The sequence below is a fragment of the Macaca thibetana genome, chromosome 9 (genome assembly GCF_024542745.1).
Source record: "Macaca thibetana thibetana isolate TM-01 chromosome 9, ASM2454274v1, whole genome shotgun sequence".
NCBI lineage: Eukaryota > Metazoa > Chordata > Mammalia > Primates > Cercopithecidae > Macaca > Macaca thibetana.
This window is the reverse complement of record NC_065586.1, coordinates 88347707-88359735: the sequence shown is the minus strand read 5'-3', so window position 1 is coordinate 88359735 and position 12029 is coordinate 88347707. Positions and strand designations below refer to the sequence as shown.

Below are 12029 nucleotides of genomic sequence, written 5' to 3'. Positions count from 1 at the left end.
CGAGATCGCGCCACTCACTCCAGCCTGGGAGACAGGGCGAGACTCCGTATCCAAAAAAAAAAAAAAAAGTAAATAAGTTTTTTGGAACAGTTGTTTTATGAATAAGATCAACAATGTGATAGAACTTTTTGAAGAAAAAATCTTTTGGGGCTTGGCATGGTGGCTCCCACCTGTAATCCCAGCACTTTGGGTGGCCAGGGTGGGCGGATCACCTGAGGTGGGAGTTCGAGACCAGCCTGACCAACATGGAGAAATTCCGTCTCTACTAAAAATACAAAATTCCCCAGGTGTGGTGGCATGCGTCTGTAATCCCAGCTACTCAGGAGGCTGTGGCAGGAGAACCGCTTGAACCTGGGAAGTGGAGGTTGCTGTGAGCCAATATCATGCCATTGCACTCCAGCCTAGGAGACAAGAGGGAAACTCCATCTCAAAAAAAAAAAAAATCCTTTTGACAGAACTGTACTGTCAGAGTCTTTTCCTAGTTACCATTGTTTTAACTTTTCCAGACATATTATCAAAGATTCATTAGCTATAATTGCATATATATGACTTGCACCATACTGTTTAGGTTGAGAACAATAATTAATGTCCTCTAATGTTCAGGTGGGCTTGGCCTATCTATTGTGACTCCTAGGTGGTTGGTGGAGTCGGGGGATTTTCTTCTAGGAAATACTATTAGCCAGATTTTACCTGACCTCATGCTAGGATTCAGCTAAATATTCTATTTTTTTGGGAAGCCAAGGCAGGAGGATCACTTAAGCCTAGGAGTTTAAGACCAGCCTGAGTAGCATAGTAAGACCCCATCTCTATTTTAAAAAGTTTTAGTGATTTTTTATATTATGATACAGTGTTTGGGTGAGTACAAATAATTAGCTTCAAGAACAATTTTTTATAGAGATAGGGTCTCACTGTATTGCCCAGGTGGATCTCAAACTCCTGGCCTCAAGCAATCCAGTTTAGCCCCCCAAAGTGCTGGGATTACAGCCGTGAGCCACATGCGCAGCCTATAATTTTCTTTTCTTTTTCTTACTGAGCCTAGAATTTTTAAATTGGAATAAGATACCATGGTTTTGAGGTTTAAAAAATATATTAAGTGTCAAAATTTAGAAATCTTTTTCAATGAAAATAATGTGAAATTATTTAGAAATTAAATTTCCGGTTTGAGGTACCAGTAGGTTACAATGTTTCCTATGCAGTTTCTTGCCAATATGTTAAGTTCCCATTCATTGCCTAATCCTTAATTACTCAAAAATTGATTATGATACAGAAAATCATACTAAAAAACTAGAAGAAGTTACCGACAGCTATGAATTCACTAGAGATTGGTTAGTTGATCATTCTGCCTTTAACAGCAAATGCTCTTTTTCAACTCTAGATAATTTACTGAGGAATTGAAAAATGAAGAAATCTTTCGTTTTCCATTCAATGAACAACAGATAAAGTTGTAGATTAAATATTTGTATAAGCTAATATGTTAAGTTATTCATGCCTGACATAGTCTAGTGGGGGATGGCGAGATATAGTTCACATAATTTAAATGGTTTAAAGTGATATATACACTGATACACAGGGTTGTGTATGTAGGAAATCCTAAGGAATCTACTTTCGCCTGCAAAAATCTAGAAATAATAAGTGAATTCAGCACAGTCACAGGTTGCAAGGTCAATATACAAAAATCAATTGCATATCTATATATAGCAACAAAAAAATAGAAAATTAAAAGAACTATTTACAATAGCAACAAAAGCATAATATTACTAGGAATGAGTTTAACCAAAGATAAGCAAGACTTCTACATAAAAAACTAAAAACAGTAGAAGAGAACAAACAGTAGCCAAGAAAAATGAAAAAAGACTTAAATAAATGAAGAAGCATACTATATTCATACATTAGGAGACTTATTAATATGTTAGTTCTCTCCAATCTGATTCATAGACTCAGTGTAATCATAACCCAAATCCTGGTAGGCTGTTTTTCTTCTTTTGATTTATTTATTTAGAGACAGGGTCTTGCATTGTCACCAAGGCTGGACTCTAGTGGCGAGATCATAGCTCACTGCAGCGTTGACCTCTTGGGCTTAAGTGATCTTCCTGCATCAGCTTCCTGAGTAGCTGGGACTATGGGTGCAAGCCACTATACCTGTTTAATTTTTTTTTTTTTTTTTTTTTGAGATAGAGTTTCACTTTTATCACCCAGGCTGGAGTGCAATGGTGCGATCTCGGCTTACTGCAACCCCGCCTCCCAGGTTCAAGCAATTCTCCTGCCTCAACCTCCTAAGTAGCTGGGATTACAGACACCCACCACCACACCTGGCTAATTTATTTTAGTAGAGACGGGATTTCACCATGTTGACCAGGCTGGTCTCGAACTCCTGACCTCAGGTGATCCGCCCACCTCAGCCTCCTAAAGTGCTGGGATTACAGGCATGAGCCACCGTTCCGGGCCTTTTTTCTTTTTTCTTTTTTTTTTTTAAACGGAGTCTCGCTGTGTCACCAGGCTGGAATGCAATGGCACAGTCTCGGCTCACTGCAACCTCTGCATCCTGGGATCAAGCGATTCTCCTGCACTCCCTAGTAGCTGTAACTACAGGCGCGTGCCACCATGCCCAGCCAATTTTTGTATTTTTAGTAGAGACAGGTTTCACCATGTTGGCCAGGATGGTCTTGATCTCTTGACCTGGTGATCTGCCTGCCTTGGCCTCCCAAAGTGCTGGGATTATAGACATGAGCCAACGCACCCGGCTTTTTTGTTTGTTTGTTTAATACAGTCTTGCTCTGTTGCCCAGGCTGGAGTGCACTGGCGTGATCTTGGCTCACTGCAACCTCCTCCTCCTGGGTTCAAGCAATTCTCATGCCTGAGCCTCCCAAGTAGCTGGGATTACAGGCATATGCCACCAATGCCCAGCTAATTTTTAAATTTTTTTGTAGAGCAAGAGTCTCACTATGTTGCCCAGATTAGTCTCGAACTCCTGAGCTCAAATGATCCTCCCACCTCAGCTTCCCAAAGTGCTAGGATTACAGGCATGTGCCACTGCACCTGGCCTTTTTTATTTTTTTAATTTTTTTTAATTTTTTTCTGAGATAGGGTCTCACTCTCGCCCAGGCTAGAGTGCAGTGGTGCGATCTCAGCTCACTGCAACCTCTGCCTCCCAGGTTCAAGCGATTCTCTTGCCTCAGCCTCCCGAGTAGCTGAGATTACAGGTGTATGCCACCACGCCCGGCTAATTTTTGTATTTTCAGTAGAAATGGGGTTTCTCCATGTTGGTCAGGCTGGTCTCAAACTCATGACCTCAGGTGATCGCCCACCTCGGCCTCCCAAACTGCTGGGATTACAGGCATGAGGGCATGAGCCACTGTACTTGGCCAGTCAGTTGATTTTATTTTTGACAAGAGCATCAACATAATTGAGAATGGAAAATCTTTTCAACAAATGGTGCTGTTCTACCAGCTGCATATCTATATGAAAAATGATGAAACTTGACCTTTACCTCATACTATTTATAAAATTTGAGATAGATCATAGACCTAAATATAAGCACTAAATCTATAAAACTTCCAGAAAAAATAGGAAAATATCTTCAAAACCTTGAGATAGGCAAAGATTTCTTGGATAGAACATGAAAAGCAGTAACCACTGACAAAAACACATTGGCCGTGCACAGTGGTTCACGCCTGTAATGCCAGCATTTTGCAAGCATAGAGGGAGGATTGCTTGAGCGCAGGAATTTGAGACCAGCCTGGGCAACATGATGAAACCCCATCTCTAAAAAAAATATGCAAATTAGCAGGGTGTGGTGGTACATGCCTGTAGTCCCAGCTACTCAGGAGGCTGAGGTGGGAGGATTGCTTGAGCCCAGGAGGTGGAGGTTGCAGTGAGCCGTGATCATGCCACTGCACTCCAGCCTGGGCAACAGAGTGAGACCCTGCCTTAAAGAAGGCTGGGCGTGGTGGCTCATGCCTATAATCCTAGCACTTTGGGAGACTGAAGTGGGTGGATCACCTGAGGTCAGGAGTTCAAGACCAGCCTGGCCAACATGGCGAAACCCCGTCTCTACCGTAATCCCAGCTACTTGGGAGGCTGAGGCAGGAGAATCGCTTGAACCTGGGGGCCACAGGTTGCAGTGAGCCAAGATCATGCCACTTTACTCCACCCTGGGCAAAAGAGTGAAACTCCATCTCCAAAAAAAAAAACACATACACACTGATAAAATGGACATCATCAATATTAAAAACTGCTCATTAAGTGATATATGCATTTACTTACATGATTGAAATACATGGAAGAAAAATACCCAGAACACACACTAATTTTTACTTTACTTGCCACACTAATTTTAATTTACTTGCCTCATTTAGGCAAGTAAAACAGTTTAAATATTTGTATTTTCCTCAGTGTACTTATATATTCCGGGGGGAAAAAAATCAACCTAAATCTGGTTGAATTTTATCATATATACCTTCTACAAATAAAACCTCTTACCAACATGAGGAGGAAGAGCTGTAGATTTACTAATAGAACTTATTAGACAATCTGTTTTCCAGGTTCAAGCAATTATCTTGCCTCAGCCTCCCAGTAGCTGGGATAACACGCACCCGTCACCATGCCTGACTAATTTTTGTTTTTTGTTTTTTGAGATGGAGTTTCGCTCTTGTTGCCTAGGCTGGAGTACAATGGCGCAATCTCGGCTCACTGCACCTCCGCCTCCCGGGTTCAGACAATTCTCCTGCCTCAGCCTCCCAAGTAGCTGGGATTACAGGCTCCTGCCACCATGCCCAGCTAACTTTTTGTATTTTTAGTAGAGATGGGGTTTTGCTGTGTTGGCCAGGCTGGTCTTGACTCCTGACCTCAGGCGATCCACCTGCCTCAGCCTCCCAAAGTGCTGGGATTGCAGGTGTGAGCCACCAAGCCCAGCCTGTATTTTTTTTTTTTTTTTTTTTTTTTTTTAGTAGAGACAAGATTTCATCACGTTGGCCAGGCTGGTCTCAAACTCCTGACCTCAAGTGATCCACCCGCCCTGTCCTCCCAAAGTGCTGGGATTATAGGCATGAGCCACCATACCCAGCCTCACTAAACAATCTTTAAGATTCCTTCCAGTTACTAGTTTTGTGTGGTTTTGTCACCTACTACTAGTCATGAGATCTTGGATACATAATTTTTTTCCTTCAACGTTTATTGAATCACTTATGTGAAACCTCAGAGTTGACAGTCCTGAAAGGGGGACTTGTGAAAAGTTAACTTTATATAATGTCATGAATACTGGCTCTCATTTAATTTCCTTGAACCCTGTTCATCTGCAAAATGGGGATAGTGCTTTATATGATGTAAAATGTTTTAGCAAAGTCAAAAAGTGTTGTACAAACACAAGCTAATGCTATATTAAAGGTATACCATATAATAAGGTTGTGCTTTTTTTTTTTTTTTTGGTAAGAAAAAACCATGATTTAAATTCTAATTCTTGCTGCTCTAGAGCCAGTAATTGACCCAGCAACACTTTGTAGGAGTGCATTTGCTGGAGCATGTGTTTTACTTTTGAAATTGCATATTTCTAAATGTGATACCTTATGCAATTAGAGTTAAATACCTCTTTTTACTCTCACATTTAAAGAGAAAGCACTTTTCCTCTACAGGATTGGTCTCTGTGACTGTTACAATTGTAACTGCAGTAGGTCAGTGATACATGGTGCAAAACAACCTGGGATAATACTGCCAACTGCCAGGCCAGACTAGGGTGGCTCAAGGGTAAGATTACCTTCTTTAATACCCACTGAGACAAGTTTAACATTGCAACCAGGTAGGGAAATAAACAGGACACTCTTAAGAATAAAAGGAACCAGGCCGGGCGCGGTGGCTCAAGCCTGTAATCCCAGCACTTTGGGAGGCCGAGACGGGCGGATCACGAGGTCAGGAGATCGAGACCATCCTGGCTAACACAGTGAAACCCCGTCTCTACTAAAAAATACAAAAAACTAGCCGGGCGAGGTGGCGGGCGCCTGTAGTCCCAGCTACTCAGGAGGCTGAGGCAGGAGAATGGCGTAAACCCGGGAGGTGGAGCTTGCAGTGAGCCGAGATCCGGCCACTGCGCTCCAGCCTGGGCGACAGAGCAAGACTCTGTCTCAAAAAAAAAAAAAAGAATAAAAGGAACCTTAGAGGCCATTTAATCCAACTCCTGTTAGGTATACACTTGGCCCTCCATATCTGCAGGAGATTGGTTCCAAGACTCCCATGGATATCAAAATCCAAGGTGCTCAAGTCCCTTATGTAAAATGGTACAGTATGGTACTGTGTATCTGTTCTGTAGTATCCCAGCTAAGTAGTTACCAGCTTCAGTTTAACTTCTTCCAAGGATGGGAAACTCATAATATTAAGGTAGCCAGTTTCATTTTTGCCAGTCCTAATTGTTAGAAAATTATTTTGAATTTTGAGACTTGATGACTTGTTCAAAGGTGTTTACCTATTATTACTCTATGATCATTGTCACCCAGCTCCCCTGATCCTATCATTTGGTGCCTGTTTTTCCATATTAAATCTACAAAAACAGCTATAGAGTCTTTGTCATGTGCCTTCCTTTAGTCATAAATAATTCCATTTATTTGGGAGAAGTTATTCTTGATTAATCCATGAAAGTCCTAGTGGTAACAACGGACTTCTTGTCTAAATGTTTGGCAGTCTGACAGTTAACTGTAGAATATTGTCAGGGATCAATGCCTAATTTACTGGCTTCTGGTGTTCAGACTTCACTCCTTTTTTCTTTTTGAAAGTTACAGCATTTGCCCATCTCCATCTCCAGTTTTCTGCCTCATCTCGTGTTCTCCAGCATTTCTAAAAGATGATGGACAATGATTCTGTTAGGATTTGGTAGTGGCATAAGCATTAGAAATTGTGACTCATCTGTATTTGGAGATGTGATTTCTCTTTTTTAATTTTCATTTTTTTTGAGACAGAGTCTTGCTGTGTTGCCCAGGCTGGAGTGCAGTGGCACAATCTTGGCTCACTGCAACCTCTTCCTCCTGGGTTCAAAGGATTCTCCTGCCTCAGCCTCCCGAGTAGCTGGCATTACAGGCACCCACTACCACACCCAGCTAATTTTTGTATTTTTAGTGGAGATGGGGTTTTACCATATTGGCCAGACTGGTCTTGAACTCCTGAACTCAAGTGATCCACCGGCCTCGGCCTCCCAAATTGTTGAGATTACAGGCGTGAGCCACCACACCTGGCCAGAGAAGTGATTTCATACTTGGCTCATTCACCTATCTTCAACTCCTTTTTTCTGTGTTTGGTCCACCTTTACAGTTAAAAGACCCATGTTTCTTTCAAAGACAAGGTAAATAAGAGAGGGGAGTAGTCCTGCCATCTGTTAACATGAGATTAACTGATTACATTTTGCTATAGGTCATGTGTCCTATTAAATTATGAGTTTCTTCTAAATAGGAACTGTATTTTGTCTTTCCCAGAATTTGACCTGGTAAGAACTCAAAAGTTGACTGAATTTTCTCAACTTTAAGCCTTATCTTTCTTGACTTTTTTCTTACTTTAAGAAACACTTTAGTCCAGGCGTGGTGGCTCACGCCTGTAATCCCAGCACTTTGGGAGGCTGAGGCAGGTGGATTACCTGAGTTTGGGTGTTTGAGACCAGCCTGACCAACATGGTGAAACCCCATCTCTACTAAAAATACAAAAATTAGGCCAGGCGCGGTGGCTCAAGCCTGTAATCCCAGCACTTTGGGAGGCCGAGACGGGCGGATCACGAGGTCAGGAGATCGAGACTAGCCTGGCTAACACGGTGAAACCCCGTCTCTACTAAAAAAATACAAAAAGCTAGCCGGGCGAGGTGGCGGGCGCCTGTAGTCCCAGCTACTGGGGAGGCTGAGGCAGGAGAATGGCGTAGACCCGGGAGGCGGAGTTTGCAGTGAGCTGAGATCCGGCCACTGCACTCCAGCCTGGGCGACAGAGCGAGACTCCGTCTCAAAAAAAAAAAAAAAAAAAAAAAATACAAAAATTAGTCGGGCATGGTGGCAGGCACCTGTAATCCCAGCTACTCAGAAGGCTGAGGCATGGAAATCGCTTGAACCCAGGGGGTGGAGGTTGCAGTGAGCCAAGATCATGCCACTGCACTCCAGTCTGGGGGATAGAGCGAGACTCTTTCTCCCAAAAAAAAAAAAAAACAACACACACACACTTTAAAAAAAATGGTTTTTAGCATTTTTCACGAGCCTCATCACTATTTAAGTATGATTTTTGAGTCTCATCAATAGATATTTTTTTTCCAACCTTCTGTCTTCTCTGTGTATCCTTTAAAAATCTAATTTGATATCATGATAGTATAGAATTTTACTAGTGGAAGGAGAGAGTTCATCTAATTTGAATCCTTATTTAAAAATTAATGAGGCCGGGTGTGGTGGCTCACACCTGTAGTCCCAGCACTTTAGGAGGCCAAGGTGGGTGGATCACCAGTTCAAGACCAGCCTGGCCAACATGGCGAAACCCCATCTCTATTAAAAATACAAAAGGCCGGGCGCAGTGGCTCATGCCTCTAATCCCAGCACTTTGGGAGGCCGAGGTGGGCAGATCATGAGGTCAGGAGTTTGAGACTAGCCTGGCTAACATAGTGAAACCCTGTCTCTGCTAAAAATACAAAAATTAGCCAGGCATGGTGGTATGTGCCTGTAGTCTCAGCTACTCAGGAGGCTGAAGCAGGAGAATGCTTGAACCCAGGAGGCTGAGGTTGTGGTGAGCCAAGATCACGCCACTGTATTCCAGCCTGGGCAACAGAATGAGACTCCGTCTCAAAAAAAAAAAAAAATTAAAAATTAATGATACTGAGGTTTAGAGAGGCTAAATGGCTTGTGCCTAACTTAGATCTGTAATTTTGGCAAGATTTCAAAGAAAGTGATTCAGAGTATCTGCCAGAATCCCAGTTTCTTATTGCCAGGTCTGTGCCCTTTCCACTAATTCTGTTTGAATTAATCACAATTACCTATGAAGCCTCTTCTCATTCTTTGGATATCTTTTCCCTTTTCTTTGTCAGGGATCATTTGTAAAAATCTCAAGAGAATTTATTATTTGGGAACCATATTGCCTTTTAATGTCTGTAGTCAGGAGACCTTTTGTTTCCAGGTGAGTTCCATCCAGCTTCGACAGCTGCATTCCCTCCAAACATTTTTAAATGTACTTGAAGTCAACAGCATTCATTCTAGCCCACTGCTTCCTTTTCTTGCTGTTGTAAGTTTTAGTATGAAAAGGTTGTGTTTTGTCATGTTTCATTTTTAAATTTCTTTCTTTTTCTTTAATTAGAGACAGAGTCTCACTGTATTGCCCAGGCTTGCCTTGAACTCCTGGGCTCAAGTGACCCACCAGCCTTGGCCTCCCAAAGTGTTGGGATTACAGACTTGAGCCACCGTGCCTGGCCTGTTTTCTCATTTCTAAGGATCACATCATTACCATATTGGCAGCCTTTTCTTCCCCCACACTCTAGCCACATTAAAAAAAAAACTGGGCTGGGCATGGTGGCTCACACCTGTAACCCTAGCACTCTGGGAGGCCAAGGCGGGAGGATTGTTTGAGCTCAGGAGTTTGAGACCAGTCTGGGCAACATGGTGAGACCTCATTTCTACCAAAAAAAAAAAAAAAAAAAAAAAAAAATTAGCTGGATATGGTGGTATATGCCTATAGTCCCAGCTACTTGAGAGACTGAGGCAGGAGGATCACCTGAGCCCAGGAGTTCAAGGCTGCAGTGAGGTATGATCACACCACTGTACGAGATCCCGTCTCAAAAAAAAGAAACCCTATTTTTCGTATAATTAGATTTTCAGCAGATGGTCTAAAGTGCTCCAATATTTGTACTAGTTTTTCTCAACTGTCTGCGGTTGTGTATACCATAGGTATCTGTACTTCAATTATTGTTTTTCTCCTAATTCAAGTGCTCTTCCCTGTACTTTCACACTCTGGTTCATAGGTGTCTATATGGGTTTGATGTGTGTATACTCTGTCTCTACCATTATTTTCTTCCCTGTCTCTATTTATTACATCATACATTCCCTTTCATTGTATATTTCAATCTTGAATTCCTTAATGATATACTAACTGTTGGTCTGAAAGTATCTCTTTTTGTTAGTCTGGTATTTGATCTGTGCCTAGTCTGAGGAACTGTGCTTGTCTATTTCCTTATAATAACATTTCACATGTTACCCGTACACCTCACTTTGGTATATAGCTATCCAAATCCCTAAAGACTGTACTTGATGGGTCTGCCTTTTTCCCCTCCTTTTTTTAACCTGAGCATTACTGCACAGCCTTCAGTGTCTGCTTTCTGTGTCAGATAGTCATCCTCCAGAGCATCTGGCTTGGCAGCTTGTTTACTTTCTCAGAACTGAGTTTAAGGTTTTCTTGTTTCAGAGGGCAAGTCCACTCCAGCCTGGGTGTCAGAGTGAGACCCTGTCTCTAAAAAAAAAAGAAATCAAGTGTTTCATGGAAGAGTAGATGAGAAGACCATCTACCAGATTCTTCTACTTAATGTGTTTTTTAAAAGTCTCCTTGAGAATCAATCTATTCATTCTCTGAGAAATCAACAAGCCCAAGCTCCTAGGCCTGAGTCTGCATAGGCTCTATCATGTATTGAATGCCCTTAAGAGATACCATACACTCTTCATACAGCTATATGATTTCTGTGAACTCTACACATACAACTCAAAAGGGATTCTTGAACTACCAACATGCATCACTTCCTTCTGGATGCAATAATAGAACTCTTTGATCTGTCAAACCGTATGATTCCTCTGTATCTTTCTGTGGAACATATTTCTTATTTAGCATGTTTTCTAGAACTGGTAGTGGTTAGTGGCAGATAGGCCAGATCAGAAACACCTACAGCTGGAGGATTAGTCAGTCATACTGACAGGTGAGTCAGCTTGCTTTAGGATATCTACCAAAAAGCAGATAACAAGACCAAGTCCAGTCAGCCAGGTAGAGTATTTTATCTAGAATGTATAAAAAATAGATGGGGCCTGGCGCGGTGGCTCAAGCCTGTAATCCCAGCACTTTGGGAGGCCGAGACGGGCGGATCACGAGGTCAGGAGATCGAGACCATCCTGGCTAACACGGTGAAACCCTGTCTCTACTAAAAAATACAAAAAAAAAAAAAACAAACTAGCCGGGCAAGGTGGCAGGTGCCTGTAGTCCCTGCTACTCGGGAGGCTGAGGCAGGAGAATGGCGTAAACCTGAGAGGCGGAGCTTGCAGTGAGCTGAGATCCGGCCACTGCACTCCAGCCCGGGTGACAGAGTGAGACTCCGTCTCAAACAAACAAACAAAAAAAATAGATGGTAGTTCACACTACTAGCGTTGAAGTTGGGGAGGTTCTACAAGGGGCAGGTATTTGGAACAGAGACTGGGATTCTCAAAATGGATGAGTATCATCAGAGGGGAGTTTCGATTGCAAGTACTAGGCTTTCAGCTGTGAGGCCAACATTCAGAGGCTAGAATCAAACCTCTAGGGGGATAGGTGAGAACAAGCAGGAACAGATATGGACCTAGTTATTTGAATTGGGAATTGGGACTTAAGGGAGAAGTGGAACCAATAGCAGGACTGACTTTACACCAAGTTGCCCAAGCTAATTGGCTAGAATTCCTTGACCCATAAGATTCAAAATAGGACTGGTCCCAGCCTGTGGTTGAGTCCACTGGTGGGGATGTAATGATTCCAACTTCAATGATTAAAAGGCGGTAGAGGCAGAGTGTCCCTGATAGTGCTTTACAGGGATGGCTTAGAGTTCCACTGGTTCTGAACTTCTTTTGCTCCTCTAGTCTTGTCATTTTTTGTTCACTTATCTTTTGACATCATTTTATCTCTGCCTTCCCTCCTTGAACACTTTTTTTTTCTTTTCTTTTTTTGCTTGAGACAGTCTCACTGTCGCCCAGGCTGGAGTGTAGTGGGCAGTCTCGGCTCACTGCAAGCTCCGCCTCCCGGGTTCCCGCCATTCTCCTGCCTCAGCCTCCCAAGTAGCTGGGACTACAGGCGCCCACCACCATGCCTGG

At 42.6% G+C, this 12029-nt stretch overlaps 1 protein-coding gene across 2 annotated transcripts in view; it reads left to right on the top strand.

Annotated features, from left to right (window-relative positions):
• IDE (insulin degrading enzyme) overlaps positions 1-12029 on the top strand; it is a 123509-nt gene that overhangs the window by 70737 nt on the left and 40743 nt on the right. The window lies entirely within an intron of this gene.